This window comes from Scyliorhinus torazame, chromosome 14 (assembly GCF_047496885.1).
Source record: "Scyliorhinus torazame isolate Kashiwa2021f chromosome 14, sScyTor2.1, whole genome shotgun sequence".
Classification (NCBI taxonomy): Eukaryota; Metazoa; Chordata; class Chondrichthyes; order Carcharhiniformes; family Scyliorhinidae; genus Scyliorhinus; species Scyliorhinus torazame.
Window position 1 is genome coordinate 173,739,203 of NC_092720.1, and position 13,228 is coordinate 173,752,430.

The 13,228-nt window shown below is 46.0% G+C and overlaps 1 protein-coding gene across 6 annotated transcripts in view; it reads left to right on the top strand.

Moving 5' to 3' along the window:
* LOC140390228 (uncharacterized) overlaps nt 1-13,228 on the top strand; it is a 72,951-nt gene that overhangs the window by 40,132 nt on the left and 19,591 nt on the right. For 4 of the 6 annotated variants that reach the window (XM_072475202.1, XM_072475201.1, XM_072475203.1 and 1 more), the window contains exons 2-3: nt 5,080-5,205; nt 5,511-5,588. The gene's annotated coding sequence lies outside the window, so the exon portion shown is untranslated. The remainder of the gene's footprint in view (nt 1-5,079; nt 5,206-5,510; nt 5,589-13,228) is intronic. The other 2 variants (XM_072475206.1, XM_072475205.1) reach the window with 1 other exon arrangement.

Here is a 13,228-nt window from a genome sequence, read left to right on the forward strand (position 1 = left end):
GAACTTCCAGTATAGTATTCATGTCTTCCTTTGTGAAGACAGAAGCAAAGTACGAATTTAGTTCCTCAGCCATTTATTTTTTCCCTGTAATGAATTCCACTGTTTCTGACTGTAAAGGGCCTACATTAGTTTTTCTTAATCCTTTTCTCTTTACATCCTGTAGAAACTTTTACAGTCAGTTCTTATGTTACCCACTTGTTTACTTTCAAATTGTAATTTCCCCTTCTTGCACAATCCCTTGATCTGCCTTTTATGAACTTTAAACTGTTCCCAATCCTCAGGTCTATTGTTTTGTTTTGCTAATTTTTCTGCCTCTTCTTTGAATCTAATACCTTGTAAGCCATGGTTTGGCTACAATTCCCTTTCTAATCTTGTGCCAAATAGGAATATACAACTTTTGGAGTTCACCTATTCGTTTTGATTGACTGCCATTGCCTGCCCGCTGTCCTTCCTTTCAGTAATGTTTCCCAATCCATCAAAGCCAGCTCATGCCTCATATCATCAGAGTTACCTTTAATGAGGTTCAGGACCTTGGTCTTAGAATCAACTGCCTCACTATTCACCTTGATAAAGAATTCTACCATATTGTAGTCACTCATCCCCAAGGATTCTCTCACAACTAGATTGCCAACTAATCCTTTCTAATTGCACAACACCGAGTCCAAGATGGCCTTTTCCCTTGTTCGTTCCTCAACATACTGGTCCAGAAAACCATCCCGTATGCAATGCAGAAATTTCTCCTCTATTGTACTGTGACTAATTCGAGTCACCCAATATGCAGATATTTCTTATATGCAGATGTTCCTTAACTCCACCCAGACAGATTCCACATTGTTTGTACTAGTATCTTTCTTCAATATTGTATCAATATCTTCTTTCATCAACAATGAACTCCACCACTTTTTCCTTTCTGTCTGTCCTTCCTAAAAACTGAATAGCTTCTCAATGTTTAGTTCCCATCCCTTGTCACCTGGGAGCCATGTCTCCGTAATCCCAACTATATCATATCCCTTTATATCTATCTGCTTGACTAATTCATCCATTTTATTTTGAATGCTCCATGCGTTCAGGTAAAAAACCTTGAGGCTAGTCCTTTCAGCGTACCCTGTCCTTCCCTACGATTTTGTAGTGTTATTATCTGATACGGGCCCTTACTTTCTCTGTCTATCACTTTTCTTATTCTCTTTTCTGTCTTTTCTTCTTGTTCTTGATTCCCCCTGCTCTGCATCCTTACATAGGTTCCCATCCCCCTGCCATATTAGTTTAAATCCTCCCCAACCACTCCAGCAAGTAACCCCCATGACATTAGTCCTGATCAGCCAATGTGTAACCCCTCCAGTTTGTACAGGTCGCACTTCCCCCAGAGCCGGTACCAATGCCCCAGAGTCTGAAACCGTCCCCCTCACACCATCTCTTCAGCCACATATTCATCCAGTACATCCTACTATTTCTACTCTGACCAGCAAGTGGCACTGGTAGTAATCCTGAGATCACGACATTTTGAGGTCCGACTTCTCAACTTTCTTCCTAACTCTCTATATTCTGCTTTCAGGACCTCATCCCTTTTTTTCAGCGTATGTCGTTGGTACTGATGTGAACCACGACCACTGGCTGTTCACCCTTCCCCTTCAGAATGTCCTGTAACCGCTTCAAGACATCCTTGACCCTAGCACCAGCAAAGCAACATATCATCCGGGAGTCTCGTTTATGGCCACCAAAACACCTATCTATTCCCTTTTCAATCGAATCCCCTATAACTATTGCATTCCTATACTTTTTACTCCTCCGCTCTGCTGCAGAACTAACTGGTGCAATAAATTTGACTGTTGCCACTTTCCCCTGAGAGGTCATTCACCTCAACATTATCTAACGTATCTGTTTTGCAGGGGAATGGCCACAGGAGATTCCTGCACTGCCCGCCGAGCTCTCTTGCTCTGCCTGGTGGTCACCCATTCCCTTCCTGCCTGTTGTGTCTGAGCCTGCGGTGTGACCACCTCTCTATATGTGCCATCCACAGCACGCTCCACATCACGGATGTCCCACAGTGTCCCCAACCGCCGCTCCAGCTCTGAAACTCGTGCTTCCAGGAGTTGCAGCTGGAGACACTTTCTGCACACATGCTGGCCCCGGGCACTAGAAATGTTCCCGGTCTCCCGCATGGAGTAAGAGGAGCAAATTAAGGCTTTGAGTTCTCCTTTTAGACTTTCCCTTTTAAATTCAAGCTTTTGAAGATGCTTGATATTTGATTAAATTCCATTTTCTAAGGCCTTTCTTTGCTTGTCCTCATTACTAGCAATTAGAGCCCTTACAGATTATACACCACAATACCTATTTTCAAACTATGCAAAGTTACAAAGACTGACCGACCTTGTCCACTACTTATCAATCAGCTCTCTTGCTTGTAGCTCTAGCTGTAGCAGGGCAAGACCACTCTTTGAAGTTGTAAAAATTACAAAGCAAGGAGAAACAACAAAGAGCACTTCTTCTCGCTCTGCACAGAATCCCCAACTTGCTTCAAATTCGCAAGTTTAAAGCTTAAAGCTCACTCTGCCTGTGGCCTCACACCGGATATGGCCTCCCTCCCACTGCTCATGCGCAAAACTCACTATCCTGGACCGATCACAGATCCTTGCGGTATGCCACTGGACACTGGCTTACAATCATTAAAGCAGCTTTCTGTCATCGCCCTCTGTCTCCTACAACTAATCAATTTTGAATCCACCTTATCAAACTACCCTGTATCCCATGTGCATTTGCCTTCTTTATAAGTCTGCCATGGGGGCCTTGTGAAAGGCTTTGCTGAAATCCACATAACTACATCAACTGCACGACCCTCATCGATACACCTGGTCACCGCCTCAAAAAATTCAATCAAGTTTGTTAGGCATGACCTTCTTCTGACAAAGCCATGCTGACTATCCCTGATCAAACCTTGCCTCTCCAACTGGAGATAGAATCTCTCCGTCAGAATTTTCTGCAACTGTTTCCCTACCACTGACCTGAGATTCACTGGTTTGTAGTTCCCTGGCCTATCTCTACAACCTTTCTTAAATAGTGGAATCACATTAGCTGTTCTCCATCCTCTGGCACCTCACCTGTGACCAGAGAAATAAAAAAATTTGGGTCAGAGCCCCTGCAATCTCCTCCCTCACATCCCACAGCAGCCTGGGACACAATTCATCCATACCTGGAAAGTTTTTGACTTTTAAGCTTTCCAACACCTCCAATACCTCATCAGTCCCCATGTCAATTTGTTCAAGAACCTCTCGGTCTCTCTCCCCGGGTTGCATACCTACATTTTCATTCCCTTGGGTGAAGACTGATGTGAAATATTCATTCAATACCCTTCCAATTTTATTTGCCTCCACCTGCAGATTGCCCTCTTGGTTCCTAATGGTCCCTAGCTGGTTATTCTCCCCATTGATATACTTCAAGAATATCTTGGGATTTTCCCTACTTTTAACGGCCAGAGCTTTCTCATAAAACCTCTTTGCTCTCGTCTAACTGCTTTCGTAAGCTCCACCCTCCACTTTCTGTACTCACTTAATGCCTTTGCAGATTTGCTCCCCTTCGACCTGCAAATAGCCTCTCTTTTCCTTCTCATCGTACCCTGAATATCTCTGGACATCCACGGTCTTCTGGGCTTGTAACTCCTTCCTATCACCCTAGGGGGAACATGTTGGGCCTGTACCCTCCTTTTTGAACGCCAGCTCCCCACTGCTGTTCTATAAATTTTCCCACAAGCAGCTGTTCCCAGTCTACCTTGGCCAGATCATGCCTTATTTTACTAAAATCTGCTCTGCCTCAATCCAAAACACTTTTTGCAACTTATCGATTTCTTTGTCCATAACAAAATTAAATAGTGCCATGTTGTGGTCCCCCAAATTAAGGTGCTCCTCCACCACCACCGCAACCATTGTCGGCTTTGTCCCCCAGAATTGGCTCCAGCACTGTGCCGTCCCTTATTGAACCCTCTACATATTGACCTAAAAATTTCTCCGGTATACATTTCACAGAAATCCACTCCATCTCAGCCCTTACCACTGGAACTATCCCAATTAATGTTGGGAAAGTTGAAATCACTTAATATAATTACCCTGTTGTTATTATTTTTACACACCTCTGTGAATTTAGTGCACATTTGCTCCTCAGTTTCGTGCTGACTATCTGGGGGCCTATAATGTCCACCTAGAGATGTGGCTGCCCCATTTATATTCCTAAGCTCTACCCACAAAGTTTCATTTGATGCCCCCTCCAAGGTATCATTTCTTCAAACTGCAGTAACTGACTCCTTAACTAATAATACAATGCCTCCTCTTCTTTTACCCAATCTCTTATCTCGCCTCAAGATTCCATATCTTGGAATGTTGAGCTTCTGACATTAAAGTAAAGGCCATCAGCCTGGCCTTACTCCCTTGAAACTTAATACATCTGTACTCCCTCTGACTTTATTGCTTTACTGTATTGTGACATGTCCCTATTCTGTTAACAGTCTTTGTCCCCTCCCCTGCCGAATTAGTTTAAACTCCTCCAAACAGCAGTAGCAAACCGCCTGCAAGGAAGTTAGTCCAGCTCTGGTTTAGATGTACTGTCCCACTTGCATAGATCCCACCTTCCCCAGAAATCCATTGATCCAGGAACCTAAAAGCCTCCCTCCTCCACCAACTCTTAAGCCACGCATTCATCTGCGCTATTCTCCTATTTTTGTGCCAGAGAGCATGTGGCACTGGGAGTAATCCAGAGATTGCAACCCAAGATATCCTGCTTTTTAGTCTACTGCCTAGCTCCCTGAATTCTTGATGCAAGACCTCATCCCTTTTTCCAGCTATGTCATTGGTACCAACATATAGCATGACCTCTGCCTATTCACCCTCCCCCTTCAGAATGCCCTGGCACCAGGATTCAATTGCATTCCAGACCCTGGCACCAGGGAGGCAAGAGCATACCATGGCTTTGAGCTTTCCTACCATGACAAACCCTTAAAATTTAAAGACTTTAAAAAAAATTATTTTAAAATTGGTCAAATAAATTGCTTAAACAATGACATACAATTTAACATAATTTGAAAATACCCACCAGGACTTCCTCACCGATCATGCTGCTCCTCTTGGCTCCACATCACCTTCTGGACTGTGATATTATCTTGGAATGCTGCTGTCTGACCCCACACTACTGCCGGTTTTTCCTGTCACCATCACTGCAAAGGTAAGTGATGAGATGAGAAGAAACCTATTCATGCAGGGTTGTGCATATTTGGAATTCCCCGACTGTGATAATTGTGGATCCATCATCATTAAATATATTCAAGGGTGAGATGGACAGATTTTTTTTTTCCCTGAGGGATTCAGGGAGCGGGCAGGGAAGTGTCGTTGCAGCCCAAGATCCACCCAGATCTTATTGAAAGGCAGGATTGGCTCAATGGGATGTATGGTATTTTTCCTGATCCATTTTCCCATGTTTTTACTTCAGATTCGCAGCATCCATAAAATGTTTGTTTTCTTTTTTTGCAGGCTCTGCTCACAGGATCTAGTCAAGAAACACTCCTGGATCATTAAGAAACAATTTCTGGCAGGGTAAAGATTGGTTGTGTAAGTTGGTTATCCTAATTGAACAATTTTTCTTCAGGCGTTTATCTAATTTCCTTCTGAAAGACTTTCCGGCATTGCTATAAGCTGGAGTTGAGGTGAAGGCGAAGCTGCTACTTCCTTTCAGACATGCCCTAAAACCCATCTGTTGGACCAATTTTTCCATCAGTTGACCCAATGTCTCCTCACTATCCAAGTTTGTTTCATGATTTTCCTGTGAAGTACATTGAGATATTTTGGTATGTTAAAAGCACTCTCTTGATCTTGTGGTGTCCTTTGGAGTACAGTCAGGACTGGCAAGTTCCAATATTAAATTGAGAAAGCATTCTTCTCCTCCAAACGACACGCCATCCTGACTTGGTACTACATCACCATTCCTTCACTGTTGCTGGGTCAAATTCCTGGAACTCTCTACCAAACAGCACTGTACAAGCACACAGACTGCAACTCTCTACCTAACAGCACACAGACTGCAGTAGTTCCAAGAAGGTTGTTCACCGTCATCTTCTCAAGGCTCCGAAGGGCTTGGCAATAAATGCTGAGCTAGGCAATAATGCCACATCCCATGAACAAATAAAAAAGAGAAAGCAGAGTCTAGAGGTCATTCGGCTGTAAAACATGCACTGACCGTACAATATACAAGAGTAATGTTTGAGGAACCAGGGTTTCTTTAGAGTCTTTTATCTATTTTGCATATACTGGGGTTCTTTTCATTTTTGGGTTGTGCACATCATTAGCAAGCCCTGGATATATTGCTAATTCCCAATTGGCCCGTAAGATGATAACCATATAAAAACTATGCCTCAAAAGCAGTAGCTCACCTCCTGACTCCGGAGTACCTGTTTACCATCTCCAAGTCACAAATCAGAAGGTTCTGTTTTTTCATTCATGGGATGAGGGCATCACTGAAGAGATGACCATTTATTGCTCATTCCCAATTTCCCTTGAGAAGGTGGTGGTGAGCTATCTTCTTGAATCACTGAAGTCCATGTGGTGTGGATACACCCAAAGTGCTGTTAGAGAGAGGTCTCCAACATTGTGACTCAGCAACAGTGAAGGAACTGCGATAAATTTCAAAGTCCGGATGGAAAAGAAACTTTCTGGTGTAACCCCTCCGTTTCAACTATCAACTGCCCTTCTCCTTCGTAATGCTTGCAGTCATGGGTTTGGAAGATATTGTCTGCTTCAGTGTCTGAGGAGTTATGAATGGCGGTGAACATTGTAAAATCATCAATGAACATCCACACTCATCCCTCTCTCACTCACACTCATCCTCTCTCATGCACTCACTCATCCCTCTCTCGTACACGCACTCATCCCTCTCTCGCGCATGCACTCATTCCTCTTTCTCACACACCACTTATCCCACTCTCTCACCCATGCACATCCCCTTCCCCCTCTCACACACTCTCATGCTTCTTTCACACACAGACTCATCCCTCTTTCTCACACACTCATTCTCTCACACACTCGTCCCTCTCTCACACTCACACTCATAAGAACATAAGAACTAGGAGTAGGCCATCTGGCCCCTCGAGCCTGCTCCACCATTCAATGAGATCATGGCTGATCTTTTGTGGACTCAGCTCCACTTTCCGGCCCGAACACCGTAACCCTTAATCCCTTTATTCTTCAAAAAACTATCTATCTTTATCTTAAAAACATTTAATGAAGGAGCCTCTACTGCTTGACTGGGCAAGGAATTCCATAGATTCACAACCCTTTGGGTGAAGAAGTTCTTCCTAAACTCAGTCCTAAATCTATTTCCCCTTATTTTGAGGCTATGCCCCCTAGTTCTGCTTTCACCCGCCAGTGGAAACAACCTGCCCGCATTTATCCTATCTATTCCCTTCATAATCTTATATGTTTCAATAAGATCCCCCCTCATCCTTCTAAATTCCAACGAGTACAGTCCCAGTCTACTCAACCTCTCCTCGTAATCCAACCCCTTCAGCTCTGGGATTAACCTAGTGAATCTCCTCTGCACACCATCCAGTGCCAGTATGTCCTTTCTCAAGTAAGGAGACCAAAACTGAACACAATACTCCAGGTGTGGCCTCACTAACACCTTATACAATTGCAGCAGAACCTCCCTAGTCTTAAACTCCATCCCTCTAGCAATGAAGGACAAAATTCCATTTGCCTTCTTAATCACCTGTTGCACCTAAAAACCAATTTTGTGCGACTCATGCACTAGCACACCCAGGTCTCTCTGCACAGCAGCATCTTTTAATATTTTATCATTTAAATAATAATCCCTTTTGCTGTTATTCCTACCAAAATGGATAACCTCACATTTGTCAACATTGTATTCCATCTGCCAGACCCTAGCCCATTCACTTAGCCTATCCAAATCCCTCTGCAGACTTCCAGTATCCTCTGCACTTTTTGCTTTACCACTTATCTTAGTGTCGTCTGCAAACTTGGACACATTGCCCTTGGTCCCCAACTCCAAATCATCTATGTAAATTGTGAACAGTTGTGGGCCCAACACTGATCCCGGAGGGACACCACTAGCTACTGATTGCCAACCAGAGAAACACCCATTAATCTCCACTCTTTGCTTTCTATTAATTAACCAATCCTCTATCCATGCTACTACTTTCCCCTTAATGCCATGCATCTTTATCTTATGCAACAACCTTTTGTGTGGCACCTTGTCAAAGGCTTTCTGGAAATCCAGATATACCACATCCATTGGCTCCCCGTTATCTGCCGCACTGTAAATGTCCTCAAAAAATTCCACTAAATTAGTTAGGCACGACCTGCCCTTTATGAACCCATGCTGCGTCTGTCCAATGGGACAATTTCCATCCAGATGCCTCGCTATTTCTTACTTGATGATAGATTCCAGCATCTTCCCTACTACCGAAGTTAAGCTCACTGGCCTATAATTACCCGCTTTCCGCCTACCTCCTTTTTTAAACAGTGGTGTCATGTTTGCTAATTTCCAATCCGCCGGGACCACCCCAGAGCATAGTGAATTTTGGTAAATTATCACTAGTGCATTTGCAATTTCCCTAGCCATCTCTTTTAGCACTCTGGGATGCATTGCATCAGGTCCAGGAGACTTGTCTACCTTTAGCCCCATTAGCTTGCCCATCACTACCTCCTTGGTGATAACAATTCTCTCAAGGTACTCACCTGTCATAGCCTCATTTCCATCAGTCACTGGCATGTTATTTGTGTCTTCCACTGTGAAGACCGACCCAAAAAACCTGTTCAGTTCCTCAGCCATTTCCTCATCTCCCATTATTAAATCTCCCTTCTCATCCTCTAAAGGACCAATATTTACCTTAGCCACTCTTTTTTGTTTTATGTATTTGTAGAAACTTTTACTATCTGTTTTTATATTCTGAGCAAGTTTACTCTCATAATCTATCTTACTCTTTATAGCTTTTTTAGTAGCTTTCTGTTGCCCCCCTAAAGATTTCCCAGTCCTCTAGTCTCCCACTGATCTTTGCTACTTTGAATGTTTTTTCCTTCAATTTGATACTCTCCCGTATTTCCTTAGATATCCACGGTCGATTTTCCCTCTTTTTACCGTCCTTCCTTTTTGTTGGTATAAACCTTTGCTGAGCACTGTGAAAAATCACTTGGAAGGTTCTCCACTGTTCCTCAACTGTTTCACTATAAAGTCTTTGCTCCCAGTCTACCTTAGCTAGTTCTTCTCTCATCCCATTGTAATCTCCTTTGTTTAAGCACAAAACACTAGTGCTTGATTTTACCTTCTCACCCTCCATCTGTATTTTAAATTCCACTATATTGTGATCGCTCCTTCCGAGAGGATCCCTAACTATGAGATCCTGAATCAATCCTGTCTCATTACACAGGACCAGATCTAGGACCGCTTGTTCCCTCGTAGGTTCCATTACATACTGTTCTAGGAAACTATCGCGGATACATTCTATAAACTCCTCCTCAAGGCTGCCTTGACCGACCTGGTTAAACCAATCAACATGTAGAAGTCCCCCATGATAACTGCTGTACCATTTCTACATGCATCTGTTATTTCTTTGTTTATTGCCTGCCCCACCATAATGTTACTATTTGGTGGCCAATAGATTACTCCTATCAGTGACTTTTTCGCCTTACTATTCCTGATTTCCACCCAAATGGATTCAAGCTTTTCCTCCACAGCACCGATGTCATCCCTTACTATTGCCCGGATGTCATCCTTAAATAACAGAGCTACACCACCTCCCTTACCATCCACTCTGTCCTTCCGAAAAGTTTGATACCCTCGGATATTTAACTCCCAGTCGTGACCATCCTTTAACCATGATTCAGTAATGGCCACTAAATCATAGTCATTCACGATGATTTGCGCCATCAACTCATTTACCTTATTCCGAATACTACGAGCATTCAGGTAAAGTACACTTATGTTGGCTTTTTTACCTCTGTCCTGAATCTTAACACCTCGATCAGTAACCTCTCCTAAGTTATATTTCCTCTTAACCTTTCTCCTAATTTTCCTTGTCGTCGAACCCATATCTTCCTGTAACAACCTGCCGCATCGCTTACCATTAATGTTTTCACTTCCCGTTTTATTTCTTTTAGTATTCCTGGTCCTATTCACTGAGCTCCCCTCAGTCACTGTACCTTGTACTGTCGCCCTTTTTGATTTTTGACTATGGCTTCTCTGCCTTACACTTTTCCCCCTTACTGCCTTTTATTTCTGTCCCTGTTTTACTACCTTCCAACTTCCTGCATCGGTTCCCATTCCCCTGCCACGTTAGTTTAAACTCTCCCCAACAGCTCTAGCAAACACCCCCCCCCCCCTCCCCCCCCCCCCCCCCCCCAGGACATCGGTTCCAGTCCTGCCCAGGTGCAGACCGTCCAGTTTGTACTGGTCCCACCTCCCCCAGAACCGGTTCTAATGTCCCAGGAATTTGAATCCCTCCCTCTTGCACCATCTCTCGAGCCACGTATTCATCCTCTCTATCCTGACATTCCTACTCTGACTAGCTCGTGGCACTGGTAGCAATCCTGAGATTACTACCTTTGAGGTCCTACTTTTTAGTTTAACTCCTAGCTCACTAAATTCAGCTTGTAGGAGCCTGTCTCTCACGCTCATCCCTCTCTCACACACACTCCTCCCTCTCTCTCTCACTCAGACTCATCCCTCTCTCACACACTCATTCCTCTCTCTCACTCACACTCACAGTCATTCCTTTCTCTCACACACTCATTCCTCTCTCTCGCACACCCATCCCCCTCACTCACTCGCACTCATCCCTCTCATACACTCATCCCTCTCTCACTCACACTCATCCCTCTCTCACTCACACTCATCCCTCTCTCACTCACACTCAGCCCTCTCTCACTCACACTCATCCCTCTCTCACTCACACTCATCCCTCTCTCACACACATTCATCCATTTCTCTCTCCCACACACATCCCTCTCTCACTCACACTCATCCCTATCTCACTCATACTCACCTCTCTCTCGCAAACACTTGTCCCTCTCTCTCACCCATGCTCATCCCCTTCTCTCCTACACACACTCTCATGCTTCTTTCACACACTTGCTCATCCCTCTCTCACACACTTGCTCATCCCTCTCTCACACACTTGCTCATCCCTCTCTCACACACTTGCTCATCACTCTCTCACACACTTGCTCATCCCTCTCTCACACACTTGCTCATCCCTCTCTCATGCACACATCCCCCTCTCTCACGCACACTCATCCGTCACACACCCATCCCTCTCTCACATGCGCACTCATCCCTCTCTCACATCCCTCTCTCACACGCGCACTCATCCCTCGCACGCGCACTCATCCCTCTCTCACACACATATTCACCGCTCTCACACGTGCACTCATCCCTCTCTCTCACACGCGCACTCATCCCTCTCTCTCACGCGCACTCATCCCTCTCTCTCACGCGCACTCATCCCTCTCTCTCACACGCGCACTCATCCCTCTCTCTCACACGCGCACTCATCCCTCTCTCTCACACGCGCACTCATCCCTCTCTCTCACACGCGCACTCATCCCTCTCTTTCACACGAGCACTCATCCCTCTCTCTCACACGCGCACTCATCCCTCTCTCTCACACGCGCACTCATCCCTCTCTCTCACACGCGCACTCATCCCTCTCTCTCACACGCGCACTCATCCCTCTCTCTCACACGCGCACTCATCCCTCTCTCTCACACGCGCACTCATCCCTCTCTCTCACACGCGCACTCATCCCTCTCTCACACGCGCACTCATCCCTCTCTCTCACACGCGCACTCATCCCTCTCTCTCACACGCGCACTCCTCCCTCTCTCTCATGCGCACTCCACCCTCTCACACATGCACTCATCCCTCTCTTTCACACGTGCACTCCTCCCTCTCTCACACGCACACTCATCCCTCTCTTTCACACGCGCACTCATCCCTCTCTTTCACACGCGCACTCATCCCTCTCTTTCACACGCGCACTCATCCCTCTCTTTCACACGCGCACTCATCCCTCTCTTTCACACGCGCACTCATCCCTCTCTTTCACACGCGCACTCATCCCTCTCTTTCACACGCGCACTCATCCCTCTCTTTCACACGCGCACTCATCCCTCTCTTTCACACGCGCACTCATCCCTCTCTTTCACACGCGCACTCATCCCTCTCTTTCACACGCGCACTCATCCCTCTCTTTCACACGCGCACTCATCCCTCTCTTTCACACGCGCACTCATCCCTCTCTTTCACACGCGCACTCATCCCTCTCTTTCACACGCGCACTCATCCCTCTCTTTCACACGCGCACTCATCCCTCTCTTTCACACGCGCACTCATCCCTCTCTTTCACACGCGCACTCATCCCTCTCTTTCACACGCGCACTCATCCCTCTCTTTCACACGCGCACTCATCCCTCTCTTTCACACGCGCACTCATCCCTCTCTTTCACACGCGCACTCATCCCTCTCTTTCACACGCGCACTCATCCCTCTCTTTCACACGCGCACTCATCCCTCTCTTTCACACGCGCACTCATCCCTCTCTTTCACACGCGCACTCATCCCTCTCTTTCACACGCGCACTCATCCCTCTCTTTCACACGCGCACTCATCCCTCTCTTTCACACGCGCACTCATCCCTCTCTTTCACACGCGCACTCATCCCTCTCTTTCACACGCGCACTCATCCCTCTCTTTCACACGCGCACTCATCCCTCTCTTTCACACGCGCACTCATCCCTCTCTTTCACACGCGCACTCATCCCTCTCTTTCACACGCGCACTCATCCCTCTCTTTCACAAGCGCACTCATCCCTCTCTTTCACACGCGCACTCATCCCTCTCTTTCACACGCGCACTCATCCCTCTCTTTCACACGCGCACTCATCCCTCTCTTTCACACGCGCACTCATCCCTCTCTTTCACACGCGCACTCATCCCTCTCTTTCACACGCGCACTCATCCCTCTCTTTCACACGCGCACTCATCCCTCTCTTTCACACGCGCACTCATCCCTCTCTTTCACACGCGCACTCATCCCTCTCTCTCACACGCGCACTCATCCGTCTCTCAAACATGCACTCGTCCCTCTATCTCGCTCTGTCTCTCTGTCTCTCTCTTGCTCCCTCTGTCTGTCTGTCCCCCTCTGTCTCTCTCTCTCTGTTGCCCCTGCAGCTATGTGGTC